This window comes from Strigops habroptila, chromosome 9 (assembly GCF_004027225.2).
Source record: "Strigops habroptila isolate Jane chromosome 9, bStrHab1.2.pri, whole genome shotgun sequence".
Classification (NCBI taxonomy): domain Eukaryota; kingdom Metazoa; phylum Chordata; class Aves; order Psittaciformes; family Psittacidae; genus Strigops; species Strigops habroptila.
This window is the reverse complement of record NC_044285.2, coordinates 19592614-19612864: the sequence shown is the minus strand read 5'-3', so window position 1 is coordinate 19612864 and position 20251 is coordinate 19592614. Positions and strand designations below refer to the sequence as shown.

Below are 20251 nucleotides of genomic sequence, written 5' to 3'. Positions count from 1 at the left end.
CCAGTGGCCCATGGGGACATGCCACCCAGCCCTGTCCGGTCCTGCTGTCAACGTTCCTCATGCTGCAGACTTTTGCCTCCTCGGATGAGAGGGATGCTGGGTATTTTGGCAACAGCCTGGAAAGCAGCTGGGCTTTCTGGCACTGGGGAAGCTATTGAAGTGTTTGAGAGTCATTGGATATGTTGATGCTGAGAAAGGAATGTCCCTCCACTCTCATTGTCCCTTGTTTCTTGCATGGGGGTGAGGATTCCACACCTTTGGTGCTCCGGCCGCAAGTGAGACTCCATGTGCAAGGAGCCTTGGGAATGTCACCCCTTTGGGTGCTCCAGGGCTGTCCTAGCAATGTCCCAGCCTCGTGACAACATTTCTCAGTGGGCTGGCAAGGCAACCTTGGCTGCTGCTACCCTGCTGTGTAGTGGGGACCTCAGGGTGCATGGTGGAGGATAGAGCCAGCAGTGATGGAGCAAGCAGACCTTGAAGCCACTGCTGCTGCTCAGTGTTGTCTTCATGCTGCCCAAGCCTTGTTCTGTCTGGTGGCAGAGCTGCATGGGAGCACCAAAGACTAACAAGTGCTCTGGGGAGAGGAATGTGAATTTGCGGCGAAGGGCTCTTATCACCCTTCTTCCAGATTTTAATGGCCAGCTGACAGGTAGTGGTGGGCAGTAGAATGAAACCCCAGCCTATATCCTTTTCCCAACTGTGCTTTGTCCCCACGAGGGGAGGGCTGTCATGGGTGCCACAAAGCATAGGGGCCAGGATTCCCTGAGGATGTGGCTCAGTGATGCTTTATCAGTGACTGAGCTGGTGGCTTTAGGTCCTGCCTTGGACACAACAAGGGCATGACTCAACTTTTGCTGGAAGAAAGGGACAAAACACAGGGCAGGGGCTGCCCATGCTTTGGGGGAGCTGGGGAGGGAGAAGCAGAGAGGGAGGGCGAAGGAAAGAGAGATAAAAGGAGGGGGATGCAGGGTGGTGGGGGCAGCTCCCTCTATCTTGTTTCCCTTTAGGGTGGCTTGAACAGCCCACAGCATCCCCTCCTTGCGGAGGGAAATGGGCTTCCTGCAGCGCTCTACCAGAAGAGACTGAGAGAGCAATGTCAAATATCTGTTTGAAAAGTCAACAGAAGGGTCCTGCAGGATTGACTGCAGTCTCGTGCAATATTTAATTCTTTCTTTCCTTATGGAGAGAGATGTTATTCTGGATGAAAGATTTATGCAGGGGGAGGAGGGCACGTGAGGAGGGGAGGGAGAGGGGGAAGCAGCATGTGGGGAGAGAGAGGGGACCGGCTGGCTCCCTCTCTCCCTGCTACCCCTGACAGGGTGCCTGTTTGATCTGCCTGCCTATTACTCATCGCTGGAAATCTTGGATATTGCTTCATTATCTCAGCCTCGTTTATTTCTATCAGCACATTTCCCCTCTCTGCTGCCTTCATCTTTGCTCAGATGTCTATCACAAACCACCTGCATCCGACTCCTGAGCCCCAGCACAGCCTAGCCCAAAGCACAGGGTACCAGGAGCTGGGGACACCAGTGGTGGCGTGGGGCCCTCAGTGAGACGACCACAAGGAAGCTTTTCACGCCAAATGGTGGCAGAGGGGTGTCCTGTTGAACAGGATACCCCTATTTCCAGATCTGCAGGCTTTATGCTGCTGATGGGAGAGGTTTACTTTCCCACCTGGGGTACCAGTCTCTGATGCTGCAGACCTGGGGGGACACAACTGCATCTAACCAGGCTGAGAAGGATGAGGAGGGCTCCCTCGTGAGGAGCACTCTGCTTAGCTGCATCTGATGGGTGTTCCTTGCTCACCCTCTGTGGCAGGGCTGGCACTCGAAGGGAGAGAGGGATGGATGTCTGCAGACATGCTCACCCGGAGCCTCCTGGGCACTGGAGCTTAGCAGAGGCCTCTGGCATCTGTTGTCATGTCAATAACAGTGATAATCCATCTGAGGCTGTGTTAGCGAGACCAGAACCAGCCGAGGAAGCATCTCCCCACCCCTGCAATTCTTGTGCTGGAAGAGAAATGAGTTCCCACCAGCTACAGGAACAGAGATGTAAAATTCCTGTAGCAGTAAAAGAAAAAAACTCCTGAAATCCCCTTTTGATTCCACTGAAAGGGGTTTTTTAGAAATAATTTCCAAACATTTTGATAGTTGCTTTTCATTCCTCGTTCTTTTTGCAAAACTATAAATTACCTTAGATTTATTAACCTAAAAATTGATTTTCTTTCATGTTGAATGTGTCAAAAATGGGACATTTTGACCTTCTGAGCCTCTTTCCAGGATTTTTGTGAAATAGGTAATTTGTCACAATTGATCCTTTTTTGGAAGGCTTTGAATTTCAACAAACTGGTATTTACTGATGAAAACAGTAACTGACAAAGTGACAAATTCCCAAACCAGCTCTAGGCAGGCAGTGGCTGTTGTGATTTCAGGTTTCCAGAGTGGGGAGGAGAAAGGGTTTGGTATGCGATTAGGAGCTTTCCCATCCGGGTGGGGACATGTCCCCTCTGGAACCCTATGGGCCACCCGTGTCCCCACTCCATGCAGCTCCTGGCTCCCCTTGCACCTCCCTACTGAAACCGCACACACTGGCATCACTTACATCCAAGCGCTTACACTCAGGGCAGCGTTAATCCTAGATAAATGCCTTTAATATTTAATTGGTCTTTAAAAACCATAAATAGGCAGGATATGAAATGCAACTCCTCCGGCATGTGTTACCCAGCGACTGGTGGCATCTTTCAAAGTGTGCTCAGTGTGGTTTGAAGCCTCCTCCAGCCACACTGCAGCAGCGTGAAGTTGCATCTGCTCTGGATTTTGCAGGATTTGCCTGCAAATTCCCACCTCCAGCTGTGCCAGGCTTTCAAAGGACTTGTATTCCAGCTCCACTCATCTTCGCATGAGTCTGTCCCTTGGGAAGTCGATTCCAGTGGCCCACCGAGACAGGAGATCACAATCCAGAGCTTGGGCCTGGCTGTTGCAAAGGGCAATGTATGGGCTATAAAGCAGATGTGCAGGCAGATAACCCTAGGGAAAACTAAAACAAAGGAAAAAAAGCCCCCGCTCAAACATCTTTTGAAGTTCACAGGAGGTTCAACTAATGTGCTGAGGGAACACTGAGGTTTATATTAAGGAAACTGGGGTTCAGCCATTGCCCCGAAGCACCTGAGCCAGCAATCCTCACAGCAGAGGTGGGAGTAATGCAAAGATCATCCTGCCCTGCCACCACTAGCACACTCGTCCAACTCCTTCAGCACTGCGAGCACAAGCGCTGGGTGAACCTCCACGCGTCTAAAGGCTGATTTTTCAATCAGAGGAGCACTTAAGCCTCCCAGAGTTCAGGTACTTGTCTCTCTGCTGCCACTCCTGCCTCTTCAGCATGAACAAGTGGGCTGGAGCTCCCAAGAGAACAAGCCTGGCTATGAAGTTGCTAATGCCTAGGGCTCGCGGGTTGGGGTGGTGCAAAAATAGCCACTCTTCAAGCTCTGCTCCCTGTTATTCACCCACAGCAGTGTTTCAGCCGCCATCAGCTGCTTCTAAATGCAGAGAAATGCTGCCAGCCTTCGGGGAGCTGCCACTGAACACATGGGAATGACGATCCCACTGCTGGGCAGCTCTGGAAGAGCAGAGACGTCAGGAGGGAGCAGCAGCAGCAGTAATAAACAAGGAGCGATCCGTCGGGAAAGGTTGAGCTGAGGGCTGGGTGACAGCTCTGCCGGGGCTTTTCCTGCGCAGGCTGAGGGAGGGACTTGGGATGAGTTGGAGGGAAGCAAGAGGCAGGAGCAGGTTGCACCTCACCGCACGGCATTCACCCCGCCGCGATGTGCCTTCGTGCGCAGCGGGGATATCCCTGCGCCGGCAAAGCCTTCTGCTCTCCCTCGCTCCAGATGGAGCTGGCGGGGGTGCCTGCAAGCCTGGATCAGCCAGATCATGCAGCCAAGTCCCTGCCTGCCCTCTCCCTGCTGCCACCCGGTACCGACCAGCACAGCAGCATTTCCCACCTGGAGCAGAAACACCATCCTATGGGATCTGCTGCACACATGCGGGCCCTTCTCTCGTGAAGCTCCTCAAAACACACCCAAGCAACGTGGAAGAAGCCACCATAGTGCTACAGGAGCTGGCAGCATCCAACCCTTTTTTCTTTCCTTTCCTCCTTCCTCCACTTTTATTCTCCCTCCTCTGCAGAGCCAAAACATTTTGGAGACTCTGCATTCTGCGCTAGCCTATTCTTCACAGAACCTCCTATCTCCCTGTTTCAGGATGCTGTCTGGATCCGACCAATTACCAGCTCCCTTGATGTATAACACCATAAAACCCTTAACCTCATTATAGAAAATTTCTTTTGAATGGCCTTTAAAAACCATCTCATTACACAGGAAGAACTGTAATTACCTTTAACAAGACAGAGATATTGTGCGAGCGACTGTGTTTGGGCTGTCAAAACAGCAGCGGTGGGAGTTCATCTCCAGCTGGTTTCGCCACAAGGGCAAACTCTTTTTAACTCCCTCCCCTGCCCCTCTCTTCATCCCGCCCCTCCTCCTGCCCCTCATCCCTCCCTTCTCCACACCTTCACCAGGCAAATGCAACTCCTCGCTTGGCTCCACTTTCCAAGATAAAACCCGTCTTCCCGAGGTTTCATTGCTCCCATGCTCCTGGTCTCTGCAGTCTGAGCAAACCTCTTGCAAAGCCCATCCCTGCTCTGAAATAACACATGGACGATGCTGTCTAAGGGCTGCTGGTGTCCCTGGACTGAGGGTTGGGCTTGGCCAAAGGGAGACAAGAAGGAGGTGATGATGTGGATCCTGGGAATTGCCATTGCTACAGCCCTGTGGGGATAACACCGTTCCCAAGCAAGACCACATAGGTTTATCAGGGAAGGGCTGAGTGCCGTTTGCCTCCACTGCCTTCCAGGGCAAAGCCCCTCTCCCTGCTCCTTCCAGCCTTGGCCTCTGTTGCCCTGCTCTGCCTCTGCAGCCCGTGGGGATTCGGCTTGTTGCTGCCCTGTCCCAGCTCATCCCTGGAGGGGGCCGGAGGGGTTAAACTGTTTTCCTTTCTTTCTGCATGCATGTGACTTCAAAGAAGATATTTTTTCCCAAACCAAAATATTTCCATCCCATCTGTCACTAATGTCAGTGCACTCCCTTGCCCAGACCCAGTGAAAAAAATTAACTTCCTAAAAACCTGACATGATTTTAGAACACTCAGAGCACGTGTTGCCAGAGCTGTGATTTACCCCATTTCTGGGTGTAGTGTTTAACCCTTGGTGTTCGCCCCGAGGGCTGCTCTCTCCTGGGGTATTTCTGCTGCTGCTTGTTTATTCCTGCCTAGGTTGGGCTCTTTTTTGGGTGTGTTTTCATATTGACAAAGGAGCGACTCATGGAGCACTATTTACCACCTCTCGCAGCCCTGGCAGTGCTCGCTCTGGTATTATGAGCTGATAAAGCATTTTCCATGTGTTTCCACTGGTTTTGGACATTTACAGACAAATAAAAAGCCAGGAGTGGATCCGCAGGGCAGCTGGGGGCACACAGAACCCCTCAGCAAGCAGCTTGCTCCATCATGTTGGCTCATCATGCTGCCACAATATGGTTGTTCTCTGCCATATGGAGGAGGAGAGGGTGGACACCAAGAGCCCAGCTGCTGTAGGGCAAGCTAATTGCTTGAAGGCCTTAATTACCTTAAGCACACCCACCTGGAGCCTGTTCCCGACCCTCTCGCAGCCATATTTAAGCTCAGGGCTGGCCATTTCACTCCTCTCCTGAGGTTCAACATGGGTGGATGTGTCTTCTTTTGCCCCAGCCTGGGCTGCCCATGGGGCCTCTGGACTTGGCTGGGTGCTGTTGATGGACCTGGCTGCAGCACCCAGCTCTGCCTGCTGTGTTTGGAGCCCATGCCACGTCAGGGAGGGCACCCTCTGCTCCTGCCTTGCCTTCCCTGAAAGAGCAACCAGCCCTTCTCGCATCCTCGTGCTCCAGGGACGTGCTTCTGAAGCCACTCGGTGAGTCTTGAGCCCATAGTAGAGGACTGATGGCAGAGCTTTCCTGCCACCTCTATCTAGGAGCTCCCTTTTCGAGTTTCCCAGTGTGTATCTTTGGAGCTGGGCTTTCGCAGTGTGCTGTGCTCGTGGTTCTGGGTGTGCTGAGGACCAGCCTGGGGAGCCTGGCTAGGCTGATACGTGTTTTTAACTCGGGGGGCTCACCCTGGCCTCTCTGCTCTCTGGAGCAGGCAGAGGGGGTGCCAGGTCTTTAGGGAGGAGGTATCATGCTTTTATTTAATGTAAGATGGCTGTGGCTGACCTAAAGGCTGTAAGTGAAGCAGTTGTGCTGTGTTGTGTGTCAACAGGGTTGGCTTTTCCTTTCACTCCCCTAAATGCCTTGGAGGAGGCTTGGACTCCACACAGTCTCCTCTTATATCTGCTAAAGATGGGAGTTAATCACCTTGGGGTGATTCCATATCCAGTGTTTTGGAGGCTCTGGGAAATGTTTCTTGCTCCTCTCCCTGCTGCCAGTGCCTGAGTAGGAGCCTCCATCACAAGAGTTGTGGCCATTTCTGCAGCCTCCCCCTGTGCTTGGCTCTGTAGTAGAGGAGCACAGCCTTGGCTTTGTGCCCTCCTGTGTTGTGGGGTATCTATTGCCCATGGGCAGGCTCTCTTGCAGTGAGCTGGTGTGGTTGGGAGCAGGGGTGTGTGGTGCAGGTCCTGCCCCTCCTGCAGGTCCTGGTGTGCAGCCTGAACTGGATGAGGAGTGCTCCTGTGCTGCTGTAAGTGCCCTCCTGAGAGCAGCCTCGTTGCCTCTGACCTTTGCAGTGCTGAGCGGTGGCATTGGCTGCTGGAGCTGCCTTGGGTTCTGCTCACTGTCTAATGAGCCTGTGGGGATGGAGGGGGAATGGGCCACCAATAAAAATAGAGACCATTGAAAAGGTCAGAGCTGTTTGGTGTGACAGTAACTCACAAAACTCTTCAAGCACCGCATCTCTCGCTGCCAGCCCCTCTTTGTGTGCCTAGGGGCAGGGGCAGCTTGGCTGTGCATGGCTTGCATGGCCCTGCCCAGAGCATGGGGCATGCCCACACCTCTGATTTTGCCCATTGGTTACAACTGAGCAAGCTGTGTTGGAAAAATCCCCTTCCAGAAGGGAGTCTTCAGAAGATGGGATTTGCTTTCACCTTTGTGGATGGAGAGATGCCTGTGGGGTTGGGCTGTTGGATTGGCTGTTGCTGGCAGGTTCCTGCCATGATCCCAATAGCAGGATGGGTGGCTTCCTGTTTGAGGTGGTTTCAGTGTCATGCTCTGGATCTGTGTCCTGGGTGTCACAGCAGTGGCAGGCAGGGACCACAGACCTCCTGGAAGGTGCTTGGTCCTGTGGGGTGCAAGGGGCTCTGGCTCACCCCTGCTTGCTGGCAGCTGAGGGTGCATTTAGAGACAAATGTGTACCTGGCTTTTCTGTGTCCCTCTGGCTCACCTATGGGAGGGAGATGAGCCTCTCCTGCTTGCCAAAGAGGGCAAAGCTGGGCTGATTTAGCAAATCTGCGTTTTCTGAGGGCAGGGGGAAATGTACATCCAAAAATGCTCAGACTGGCTCCACTTCCCCAGCACTAGCACAGGGGGAGTCCCCCCCCTTTCTGCCTCTGACCCTTTCTACTTCTCTACCTCTATCCCAGCACATCTGTCAGCTTGTCCTCTGCCATGTGCCACCGGCTGGTGGGGACCTCACTTCTCCAGCCAAGGTCCATTTGATGGCTTTTCCTGGTGGCAGAGCAGGGCCCAGTGATCTCACCATATGCCTGGCTGTGGAAGCATGCTGTAGCCTGGCAGGTGCTGGGAGTAGAGAGAGAGAAAGGTCTCTTACAATCACTTATGTCATTCCACCAAAATCACAACAATTCACTGCTGAAGGCTCTGTATCAGCCCTGTGCTACAATGATGGTTATTGGACAATATCAAAGAGCACTTTGTGCAGTTCCCTTTCCTGTGGGCAAGAGGCATTTGGAAATGACAATTCATTGAGCTTAGGAGTGAAAATGTTGAAATGCTGGAAGTGAAAACAAAGGAGCAGGGGGAAATTGTGGGTTAGTGCCAGGCAGGCAGGGCCATGCACTGGCACAGCAGCAGGTCTTATCCTGAATGCTGCATTCCTCTTCTGGATGCTGACTTCTCTGCAGACTCTATGCCCAGTGGTTGGGGTTTGCCCATGTTTCTGCCAGGGGAGACTGTTTTATGCCACTGTCTTTGGTTAAATGCAATGGGTTGATTATCCCATCACCTCCCCACTGCTGTGCTCTGTGTGCACCCTACCCCTGGCTGTGGGCACTGGGGATGTCTGCCCAGCCCGGGGCTTTTTACAGCCCTTGGCTTTGCTATTGTATGTCTTCATGTGGTGTCCCAGGGACAGTCTTTTGTGTGACGTAGTTCAGTAAATATGTAATGTTGTTGTTTTAAGGCTTTATTGCTTTTATGCAGCACTAATGTAATGCTATTCAGAGAGCTCTGGCATGCCTATTAGCAGCTGAAGTGGAGCAAAGGAAGGATGTTCTTCCTCTCCAAGCCCATCATCTTCCCCTCTTGATGCTCTCAGCCATGATATAATGGCCTAAAGGAGACAACTTGTCTCTGTTAGCACTCAGTGAAAAACAGTCAATGGGATCGTTTGAAGTGACTATGGATTGGCCTTGGTTTTGAAAGGGATCTCAAATGTTTGGCCAAAGGCCCATTGGAGTGTTTTCGACTCTTGCAAAAACCATCTGCTAGACAAATCATTTCTAGAGTTCCCACCAGGATCATGCTCTTGGTTTTGGGGTGACCCCTGTGAGGAATTGCAGGTGCTCATAAAGGCTTTAGTCGGTCTAGGAGGTGTCAGCAGGACCCCATGTGTCACAGCCCCCCAGCAGCTTGTTGGGGGCTGTAAGGACATAATTGTGTGTTGGATGGGGTGGGAAATGCTTTCCTTCCTGAGATTGCCCTGATTCGGGGTAGGACTTAGCTCATGTTCCTGGCTGCACACTAATCTGCTTCTTCTAGGCTGTTCCTGGACAGGGGTATTACCCCTGGAGCAGAGCCTTGTGCCCCTGTCCCACGCTTCTGCACCGAGGTGCTTGAGCCTATCCGTGCATGGGTTAAACTGCTGTGATTTGGGGTTGGCTTTTCAGCACCTTGCTAGTTAATAATTGTAATAGCTAATTTTAGTGTAGTGGCACTCCTTCTGTCTGAAGTTGCCAGAACATGTAAGTGACATAGATTAATATTACCCAGGAAAAAACCAAGCTTCTGGTGTGAGATCAATAGATCATAACTTGGTGACATTTGAAAATACATCTTATTAGCAGTTCATATTTTGGCACTTTCCATGCATTCCCATGACCCCCCCCACTCCCTGCTGTCCCAGGGAGTTGCTATGCACGTGGTTGCTGATGGCATGTGAAATAACATTGCCTGTGCTAGATACCACTTGGTGGGTTTTCTCATGGAGAATAAAATCCTTGAGGGATAGAGGTGAAAGTGCTGTTGGTCACTGCGGTGCAAGACAAGGAGCCGTTAGCATTTTGCAGCTGTAATGACTTCGGAGCTGGCTCAGGGCACCTGAAACCCCAGCAGGTACCTTGGTGTTGACATTGTGTGGTGCTGTTGTGACCAGGCTTAGCACAAAGGTGAGATGGGGAGAGCGAAGGGAGCCCACGGTGGCTGGCCTGCCCTGGATGCGGACAGAGGTCCCCTGGGAGGACATCACAGGGCTGTGCTGTTGGGTAGATGAGCAGGGGCTCTGTGCTTCCAGGACCTTTTACCACTGTCAATAAGGAAAGGTAATGTGAGGGCCCCATCACAACAGGGCATGTCCTTGCCTAGCACTGGTCCTTCTCAGCCCCAGCACATGGGGTTTGATGGTGTAAAGCCTCTTTGCACAGAGGTTTGATGGTGTAAAGAGGCTTCCTTGAGGACAGGGCTCAAGGTAAAGGCTGTGTCTGTTGTGACTCTGTTGCGGGGTCTCTTGTAACTCCTCTGCTTGTCTCCTTTTCCCACGTGCAGCGGATGGTGCTGGCTTGATTTGTCTGCATGAGTCAGGCTCCTTGGCAGTGAGTTCAGAGCTGAGCTTTGCAGCCAGCTGTAATCATATCTCTTCAGGCCATGCACACACATGTGCACACACCTCTCCCCTCACGTGTCTTGCTCTGCTTTCTCCTCCTTGGGAGGAAGCTAATCTCTTCCACAGCCCCTCACTCCTAAGAGCAGATTAGAGCAGCTCTTGGCTCCTCCTGTGCTGTGCAGGAATTGCCAGGATCAGAGGTTTGGATCACAGCTGTGGGGGATGATCCCTCTTCTGGTAAGCCTGGATGAGGGAGGTGGTGTGCAGTTATTCTGCATCAGTGAAGGATGCTAGAGAAGATGCACTTCCCTCTGGTCCCCAGAGTCAACGGGAGCTGTGCTGAGTTTTGCTCAAATGGAAGATGCTTGTGTACACTTCTGTAAGCAATGAAGTGACTCAGGTTGCCCACTCAGTCTTCCTCTTCCACAGACTGTTCCCAAAGTCCCTCCGGATGTGTCTGAAGCATCCTAAATAAGACCTGTGTGCTGTGCTGAGCTGCTCAGGAAAAAAATAGGCCACTGCTTTTCTCATGCAGGCAGCATTTAAAGAGCTGTGCAGGAGGAGTGTGGGCATGTGGCTAAATCAGAAGTGAGGAGCCATCCCCTCCTTTGGCACCTCACCTGCATTGCATGAAATGGGGACATTGGGAAGCCAGGTTTGCAGGCTGTCTGGCTTTTTTGGGTAGCTTGCTTGCAGTGCTCCTGCCATCCAGCAGGAATCACTCGGGAGAAGCAGCTTTTTGCCTCTCTGGCTAAGCTTTCCCAAAATGGCTCCATGTTTTTACCTCTGTTCCCGGAAAATGGCAAAACTTGCTTGCCTGATGTGGGCTTAGGCAATGGATCTCGCGGGAATCCTGCCTTGCTCCCCTGATCATTTCCCCAGCCAGATGCTCAGGCAAAGCATCTATCTTTGTCTTCCAACCTGAGATGCTGTCTTTTCAGTAATTAAATGAGGAACATCATCTCTTTATATTTCTGTCAGCCGATTTCAAATTAAAAAGGGACCTATAGGACCAAGAAGAACCTATCCTCCCTTTGGGGATCGCCTGCCTTTTGATTTAAGGTTTTTTTGCAGGCTGGTAATTCCATCTGAAGGTCTCCTGTGATACTGCGGTAACCCTTGGATGCTATTCAAGTGCATCCTGGCCCCCGGCGTGTGCTCATTGCCTCCTAATTGCTCTAAATAAGTTGGGAATGATGAAATTAAAGTGCCATTGATATCAGGCAGCCCTGGCACACTGCAGTTACAGGCGAATGAGGGAAGTGGACAGATGGGGAGATGTTAGGATAATAGGTATTAAATGCAGATTTTACCCTGTTTGGGATCCCATCTAAGCACAGTTCAACTCAGCACGGCAAGTTTGGCAGCTTCCATGCTGGTGCCCCAGCTGAGCATTTGGCATGGGTTGAGTGCAGACAGGACATAAAACTGAATGACCTCCTTTGGTTCCCTGGAGATTCCTCGATATTGCACTCTCCAGGGGTGAGTGTATGCAGTATCCAGGCAAAATAACCCTGAAGCCACACAATGTCCCCAATCTGTGAATCCTCAGTTGCCAGCTGTTGGAGCAACATGATTGAGCTGAAACAAGTAGGCACAGTTTGCTGGGGCTGTGCTGGTTCATCAGACAGGCAGGGCTTGTCCTGATGTTCACTCTGTTAATCTGTAATGGACTTAGAGCTGAGGTTTGGGTCCTTGCCCCACTGTGGGGACAGCATTGGCAGGGATGATGGTAGGGAAGATGTGGGAGCTGCCTTGGGGAGAGACAGATGTGGTTGGTGTCATTCAGTAGCTGCTCTTGTGCTCTGCTCACCTGGGAATGCTGCTGCCTTTAGTTTCCTTTGCTCTGAAAGAAATGAAACTTGAGTTTTAGCACGGGTAGTCAAAGGGGAAGAATGATACCTTGTTCTTGGCTGGCAGTGTTACTGTGTCCCATAGGAGCAGAGGGGCCTGAATCCAGATCTGAAGCAAAGGCAGCTTTGTGACTATCTCTTCCCACTCAGAATAGACTCATTGCATGATCTATGGGATGAAATTCAAGTTATGGGGCAATGCAGACCAAGAATCCAACACTCATCCCCATGGCTGAGTATCCCATCCCTGATGCTGCAGAAAGAGCTGCCAAGATGTGGTATAACATGATGCTCAAGAAGAGCATCTTGGCCAAAACACTCCGGTTTTGGAGCCTGCAGCGGGTTGCTGGTCCCAGAACTGCAGGTGAGGATGATCTTCATCAGCCTGCAAGAACTTGTGTAGCCTTAAAGGAGTGTCCAGCTCTGTGACTGTGCAGTGAATGGTTTTCAGGTATGGATGGCAGGTACAGCACAGCACTTCTCTTTCCAAGGAAATGCCAATCATTTTAATCACTTGCCTGAGATTTGGGTCCAGTCCAGCCACCTGGCTTTGGATAATAAGTCTCCCAAGGCTTCTTGAGCTAGTCTTGTGAAGCACTGGTGTCATCGGGACACTTGAAATGGATGGGAGGCGCAGTGACATGGTGGCCAGCTGGCCTGCAGCATGGATGGCTGGTTGCAGGGTGATGGAAGGTTAGATTTGCTCAGTCCAAGCCAATTCTATTCCTGTAACTGGCCTTGGCTGTGACTTCAGCTTCCCCATGGCTCAGCGGATGCTCACCTTGGGGCCTCTTGCACAGGCTTTGGGTTGAGACGGCTCCTGGGCAGCCCTCCAGGCTCAGGGCTGATCTTTAGGAGGAGTTCAAGACCTTTGAATTCCACCTATTGGATGTTTAAAGGCCAGAGGAGACAATCATGGCCCACTGCTCTGACTGGTTGTGCAACAGGGGCCAGAAATTGTCCCCTGTGGATTCCTTTATCAGTGCAGTAAATCTGGGTGCACTCAAGCACATGGTTCCCAACGACATGGGAGCTGCAGGGCAGGGCTCTGCAGGCAGGCAGGAGGGGTCTCGTGGAGCTGCAGAGGCACCTATCTCTTTCTAGCTGGGGCATTGGGAGCAATCCTCTGGTTAAGGATGTTCCTGGAGTGCCTGGTGCTGCTGGCATCCTGCTCTTCTGGGATGCATAGTCTGTTTGCATGGGGTCATGGACCAATCCTGGGCTAGTCCCCATCTCTGAGTGTCCATACCTCTGCAACACATGGCATCTCCAAGCAAACAGTTCCTGCTGGAGGAAGTGGTCACAGTGGCTGTAAATGCCTACAGGCAGGAAACACCCAGGGTTTGGAAGGGTTTGGGTGTTCATTCATGGAGGTAACATTCCCTGAAGGATTTCCAAGTGCCAGGGGTGTGAGCAGGATGCTGTGCGTGCTGTCTGGGCAGTCAGTGGGCTCATCTCCTTAGTGCTCAGCACCCTGTGGTGCTGTTCAGGGCTGCCCTCCCAGCCATGCTGCTGCTCCTTCTGCTCGGGTAGGAGCCCCAGCCCCTCTGCAGTTGTGCTCACAGCCCAGCATGCTGAATTATTGACAACAGCCAATGCATGTGCTGGTTGCACTGCGACCTTGAGATCCCTTCTCACTGCTCCCTCCTGCCTTTGTGCTGCCTGGAGCTGAGTTAATCCCTTTCTCCTTGTCTTGTATCTTGTGTCAGCTCATGTCTGCTTCTGCCTTATCTTCCTCTGCTTCCCCTCAGCCTCTTCCAGGAGGTGACTACCTCTGGGCTCGGTGCCTTGGGCTCGGACAGGTCTATGCCAGCTCCCATTGGGAGCCATCCCCTGCTCTGTGTGGCTGAGCACAGTATGGTACATCCATGGTACACTGAGCACTTTGGCCAGTGCTGAAGTTGGCTGTTCCTGTCGGGCAAGGAGGGGAGGAAGGAGCAGTGCTGGGTGGGAAGCCCTGGGACGCTGGGCTTGGCATGGCTGTGGGAGCAGGAAGGGAGCAGTGCTGGCTGTTCCCACAGGAGCTCTCACCCTGTATGACCCCCTTCTTTGCCTCTGCAGCCCCCTTGGCTGACAAGGGCTGTGAAGAAAGCTGAGTGGGCACCAGGGCTTGTTTTACCACAGGGAACTACTTGATGCTCCAGACAACTGCCTTGCTGGTCTGTGCTGTGTGGAGCCTGGGCATGGCATCATCTGGGGGAGCTTCACTTCTGTGGAGCAGATCCCTTGGGTTGCTCCAGCTGAGTGCTGGCATGGTGGTAGGGGTGCAGTTTGTCACACAAAGACTCTGCTGGTTGGACCAAACCTCAGCATCCCACTGGCTTTGCTTCCCCTCCAAACAGGGCAGGTCTGAGAGATGCTGTCTGACACAGCAAGAGCGGGTTGTTACTGGTCCCCCCTCTTGCCCTGGCTGCCCAGAGATGTGTGGCATTGCCCACCACCTGCAGGGCAGTAGGTGGAAGGAAGGAAGGACTTGTTTTCCCATCTTGATCCTTCATGGCTGAGATCTCACGGAGTCTTTCACCCAGAGGTGAAAGTCACTCACCGTGGCCACCTTTAGCAGCTGCTTCTCTGCATTGTGGGTTGTAAATGTCCCCTTAATTTAGTGCCTGCAGTGCACTAAAGCAGCAACCTTAGCACAGCCTCTGCATAATAACCAAAGAGGCTCTAGATCCTTTACTCTCAAGGCTGCTCTCCTTGTCTGCTGCAGCCTCAGTGGCTGATGTCTCCCTTGCCCCTGTGGTGCCTCTGCTCCACTCCTCCTGGGTACCACAGCCAGATCTGCTCCTGGGGATGGAGCCAGCCAGGAACAGTGGCAGGATCCTGCCCTGGGGTCACATGCAGGTTGGTTCCTCACATGCCTCAGGGATCTTGCCCCATCTAAGCTGGTCACTGAAGCACTGTGCTGCTCCCCACACCAGGCTGCCCCTCTGCCCCAGCACTGAGCCTTCCCACAACTTGCTTTTGAAAGATAACTCCCTGTTAAATAGAGAGATTTAGCCTAACCCAGCCAGGCAGGTGAGTCCAGACAGTGAGGCACTCCCCAAATGTTTCACTGCTTTTGGCCAAACTCACTAGTGAAAGGTGGTTTTTCCTCTCTCACAGAAGAGAGTAGCAGCTCTGACCTTTAGGGGAGAAATGATGAAGGCTCAGAGTTTTCTTTCCTTTTTTTGCTATTTTTCTTGCAAAATATTCAAGTTGAGAGGTATTTTTTGCTTAAACAATTTATGCCCAGTGGATAGATTTATTGCATTCAGCTGCCAGCCACAAGAAAGCTCCATTATTCCCCATGGCATGGCTTTTTTTTCCTCAGTACTCATAAATACTCTTTGCTAAATCTCAGTTTCTATTCCTTGCAAGCATGAGGGACCAGGTCCTCGTGCCCCATTCATGATGCTGGATTTGCCTCCTTGTAACCACCTCGCCTCCTTTGCTGGCCTGGCCCTAGGTAAATCCAAGAGATGCTCAGGACCTGCTCCTCAATCTCCCTCTGTCTCCCTGTGCCAGATCCCATTCTGCTTCCTCATTACATCCATCTCTTGGGGACAAAAGCTGTGTAAAAACTTGCTTGTTTTGAATGTCCTTGGCTGCTTTGGAGGCAGCACTTCTAAAGCACCCCCAGCTGCTACCTCCCATGTCTCTGCTCCCAGCCAACCCTCTGCTGTCCTGGCTTTTAGCAGGAACAGGGCAACAAATGGATTTCCAGGCTCCTGTGTGTGGTTTAACATCTCTCCTTCAAGGGAGAAGGGGAGAACATGAAGATTCAGCTTGGTTCTGAATGATTCATTTGAATGCATGTGGCAGAAATGCAGTGAGTGTTTGGGCTTGACAGCGGAGTCTGGACTGGGGGTAGGGAAAAAAGTGAGGAGATGCTTAAAATGAAAAGTAGGGTCAGAGAGGGAAAAGGGAGGTATTTTTTATTAAATACAACCAAACTGGCTGTTTTTAGTGCTGACTGATCACTCATTGCAGTAGAGAGCCTGAGACAAGCATCCTTTCCCTGATGGGCAGCTTGCTGGCTGGCTCTAGTGCTTTTGCTTTCCTTAGAGCTCAGGTTTGCAGCCTCCTCACCTCTCTATAGCACAATGTTTTCAGGAGCAGATGGGCTTAATTTCCGCTTGCCACCCCCTGAACTTGGAGGAGGTTTGAGTTTGGAGCAGGTCTGCCTCTTATTCCATGTGATTCCATGCGGCAGAGCCCTGCCTGTGGGCAGCCAGGTCTGCCCTGCGGACATGCTGAGGACCTGGCAAATCCCCCTCTCCATGCCAAGGAGGGCTCTCTGAAGTAAGGCTTTTCTCTCCTAGCAGATAAATCTGTCTCCGTGTTACCTTAGCAGTAGCAGCGGCTGAGCATCATCTTGCGGGTTGATACTGTTGAGATGCTTAGTCTAAGCTTCATCTAATCCTCTTTCATCTAGCAATCAGGCTAGTGATCTCTTGAAAACAGGTTTCCTGACACCAGCCTTGGCATTCTGTTGTGCATGCTCAGGCTGGAAGGGTGATGCTTCTGCAGTGTCCTGGTGCTGCTGCCCCTGAACTGAGCCACAGGCAAAAAGGGGAATGTAAATGAAGTTTCTAACCTGAACTCTACCTGATCTGTGGATTTTGGGTTTAGGTGTTGGCTCTGTTTCTCATAGGATTTTGTGGCATGTGATTTCCTTACCTGGCTTCCTGTGGAACATAAACCACATCTTTATACCCATGACTTTGGGTTGGATTCAAGGTTGGGGTTGTGTTTTTGGGAATGCTGTCCTGATTTTGGCCTGTTTTGCTTTTCTGCTGGTGCACCCCAGGAATCCTGTAGCTCTTTGGGAACCAGTAGCAAATCTTGTATATTTCCATTTCCTTCCTGTATGTTGAGGCCCTGAATTCAAGGCAGAATTTGGGGCTGCCAGACTGCTTGTGCTTGAGAACTCTTGGGCTGTGAATGTTACAATCAAAATGTGATTCCTGCTTGGTGAAAGTGGGAGCCTTGTGTGTGTGGTTCAGTGGTTTCACTGCCCTCCAGCATTACAACATCGCTTAGACGTTCATCTGGGGGACAGGCCTTGGTGTAGGGATGGAGTCACCTCAGTAGAGGGATGGTTGTTAGACCTTATCCCTGGGATCTGATTTTTGACTAGCTCTGGGATAAACATCATCTCTCCTTGAGCAAGAGAGGTTGGGTGGGCAAAGCTCTCCATGATGGCTGTCTGCCTGTGCTGCTGTGGTGTGGGCTAGTTGCAATGATCGATGGCTGTGGGTGGAGGGGAGTGAGCAACCCCTTCTGGAGATGCTCCCTTGGCTTGGGTTTGCTGCTGGTGTGATCCTTCAGGAGTTGTCCTGCTTCTCTTGTGTGGCCACTGACATGGAAAGCCCTGTGCTGGCAAACAGATGGGCGAGTGCACCTTGAGAGCTGGGCAAGAGGCGATGGAAACCATTGTGTGGTGGGGAGAGTGGAGCCAGCGAACAGACCTGGCACCAGCCAGGGCTCCTTACTGCTACCACCCTGCCCTAATGCCTTAACTCTGCTTGGCCTCAGCCCCCAACGCCTCCCTCTTCTGCCCCAATTGGATGTTTCTCCCTTCAGCACCTTCTCATGCTCTCCCCATCCTCCCCTTGCAGGGCTGCGTGTCCAGGGCTGAGCGAGGTGCCCCGCTGCTGCGCTTTGGGTCCCATGAGACAGGCAGGACCACGCTGTCCATCCCGCCTGGGGCTGCAGCACCCCACTCTTCCTCTGCTGCGCAGGAAACCCCTCCAGCACCCGGAACGAAGCTGCAGAGCTCTGCTGCCACGGTGAGTCCCTGGGCTTCTGCTTTCCTTTCCTTATGGAGAAGAACCAGGGTTTGCTTCCTTGGTTGCTCCATGTGAATCTCCTCGCTGCAGCAGGCCTGTGAAACAGGCTCCGAGCGAGCAGCTTATGCACCAAATAACTCAGGTTGCAGTCAACAGAAGCAGCTCATGAATTCAGGTTGTATTTAGCAAGTGGTTTTGGCTGGGGGGAAAAAAAAAGTGAAACACTGAAAAGTTTGATTTTGACATTTTCCAAATGAAACCTTTCAGCCATCTGTTCCGAGATGACATTTCATTTTGAGTTTTTTCTAGGAGGCTTTTTTTTCAGTGTGGGGGGGAAGCCACCTACAAACAAAATGAAAGCTTCACTTCAGACCAAACAAAACGCTTCATTCAGCCCCACATTATCACTGAGGGTTTAAAATATGGCAAAGAATAAAAAAAGCCCACTTTGTTCAACCTGAATTCCTTTCTTCTCTCCATTTCGCCACTAATTCAAGGAATCAAACCCTGACCCCCCTGTTTTCCCAGCCCTTATCCTCAGAATAAGCTGCTGTTGGGGTTGGAGGGTGGTGGAATGGGTTTTACACCAGGGTTGCAGGAGGAAGGAGCTTTGCCCTCAGGGCAGGGAGCAGGGAACTGGTGGCTGCAAAACCTGCATGCAAGGGATGTACTACACATTGTTGGGGGTTTTTTGAGTGAGAGCTTGGGAAGAGCCTGTGGTGGCAGAACATGTTGTACCAATGACTTCAGGGATGGCAGGAGAGGCTGCGGGAGCTAAATTTAGCTACCGCAGAAAGCTTGTGCCTGAGAGGAGAGCATGCTGTGCTGAGCATCCCAGGGATGCGATGGAGCCCTGAGGCTGTGGTGGTGGCCACTGGTACCCTGCCATGTCCTGGCTGCTGCTGGATGCCACAGGTGGGTGGCAGGTCCCACCCAGCCCCGTTTGCTCCCTGCAGAGCAGCATCTCTGCCTGTTATCCCAATGCTTTCCCTGACTCCTGTTTCAGAGAGTCCAGTTTGAGGGGAGCGAGGAATAAATGTGACACTGAAGGGACCTTCTGGTTTGTGTGGCCAAAGCATGGAGGGATGGATTCAAACATCTCAGCTTGGGTTGGAGTCAGATGTAGTAAAGTCATAGGAATGAGAACCTCCTATCCCAGCAGCTCCATGGCTTACAGAAGTGCAGCACTTGGGCACTGAGGGCCATAAGTCCCAGTGTGAGGCAGAGGGACTGTACCTCATGGTGAACAAGAACCTACTCGTGGGGCTGCAGAAGAAGCCTGAACAGGCTCCTGTTGGCCCCTCAGTGACAAGGAGGAGTCATAGAATAAACCAGGTTGGAGAAGACCTTTAAGATCATAAAGTCCAACTGTTCCCCAGCACTGCCAAGGCCACCACTAACCCATGGCACTGAGGCCTCGGCTACACGGTGTGTGAACACTTGCAGGGCCGGTGACTCCAGCACTGCCCTGGGCAGCCTGTTCCAATGCCTGAGCACCCTCTGGGGAAGGAATTGTTCCTCATCTCCATCTAAACCTCCCCTGGTGCAGCTTGAGGCCGTTTCCTCTTGTCCTATCTGACCACACTTGCCAAATCCCATCACTATGAGCACTGGGGTAGCCCTTCCACCATGCTCTCAGTTCAGTTAAAAGCTATGTAGAGAAAGAGGCTGCACTTTTGATCTACTACACCCTCTCCACCCCCAGCCTATCCCAAATGTGACTTTATCAGCTGTCGCGTAACAGAAGTGCTGGATGTGGAGGCATGTGCTGGAAGGGAGATGGCTGTGCTTGGCAGGGGCTGCCAGGCTCCTCCCTGGCATGGGGCTGTACGTGCCCTGCGATGGCTCATGCCCTTCATCAGGAAGGAGGATTGAAGGGCTGAGTTGTAGTGGGGAGAGTAGGAGAGACCCAGAATCGTGCCATAAACACAATCTGTGCTGCAGGAATGCATCCGCCACCGGTTCCCTGGGAGGAGCGTGGTGCTGGCACATCCCGGCTCCCGGCAGCCTGGGCGTGCAGGACTCCCACTGCAGCAGAAAGCCTTAAAATACAGCGAGTACCAGGCGGGTGTCTCAGTATGTGGTGGGACAGCAGGTGTTTGATATCCATCCTCGTGTGCTCCTCTGCTTTTGTCAGCACTGGCTCCCTGCTGGAGCGTTACAGGGATGCTACCTTTGTTGCACAGGCAAAAACCGGCTGTTGAGATCCATGTGAGATCAGAGGGGATGGAGGGTTGCTGCGGGTCTGAATTCAGTGTCTGCCCTTGTTTGGAGGGAAGCCAGCTGTGCCCAAGCCTCTGCCTGCTGGTTTGCTGGTGGCTGTGAACCCAGGGTGTGATGGGGAGGGTGGTCCCTGTGGTCTCCATGGCTAAGGAGTCCTTGCAGCATGCTGGAGCTCAGCTCTGCTGCTGGGTGCCTGGAGCAGGGACCAGCCCCTGGGATGTGGGGTAGATGCATGGAGGCAATGCTTATGGGGCTTTGCATTCCCACATGTGGTGTGGGCCCTGAAGATGGTAGGTTAGAGGAGGGGGTTATCCCACAGGGAATCCCT

At 52.2% G+C, this 20251-nt stretch overlaps 1 protein-coding gene across 1 annotated transcript in view; it reads left to right on the top strand.

Annotated features, from left to right (window-relative positions):
• LINGO1 (leucine rich repeat and Ig domain containing 1) overlaps positions 1-20251 on the top strand; it is a 154927-nt gene that overhangs the window by 69571 nt on the left and 65105 nt on the right. Inside the window, exon 4 of the mRNA XM_030498531.1 lies at positions 17530-17700. The gene's annotated coding sequence lies outside the window, so the exon portion shown is untranslated. The remainder of the gene's footprint in view (positions 1-17529; positions 17701-20251) is intronic.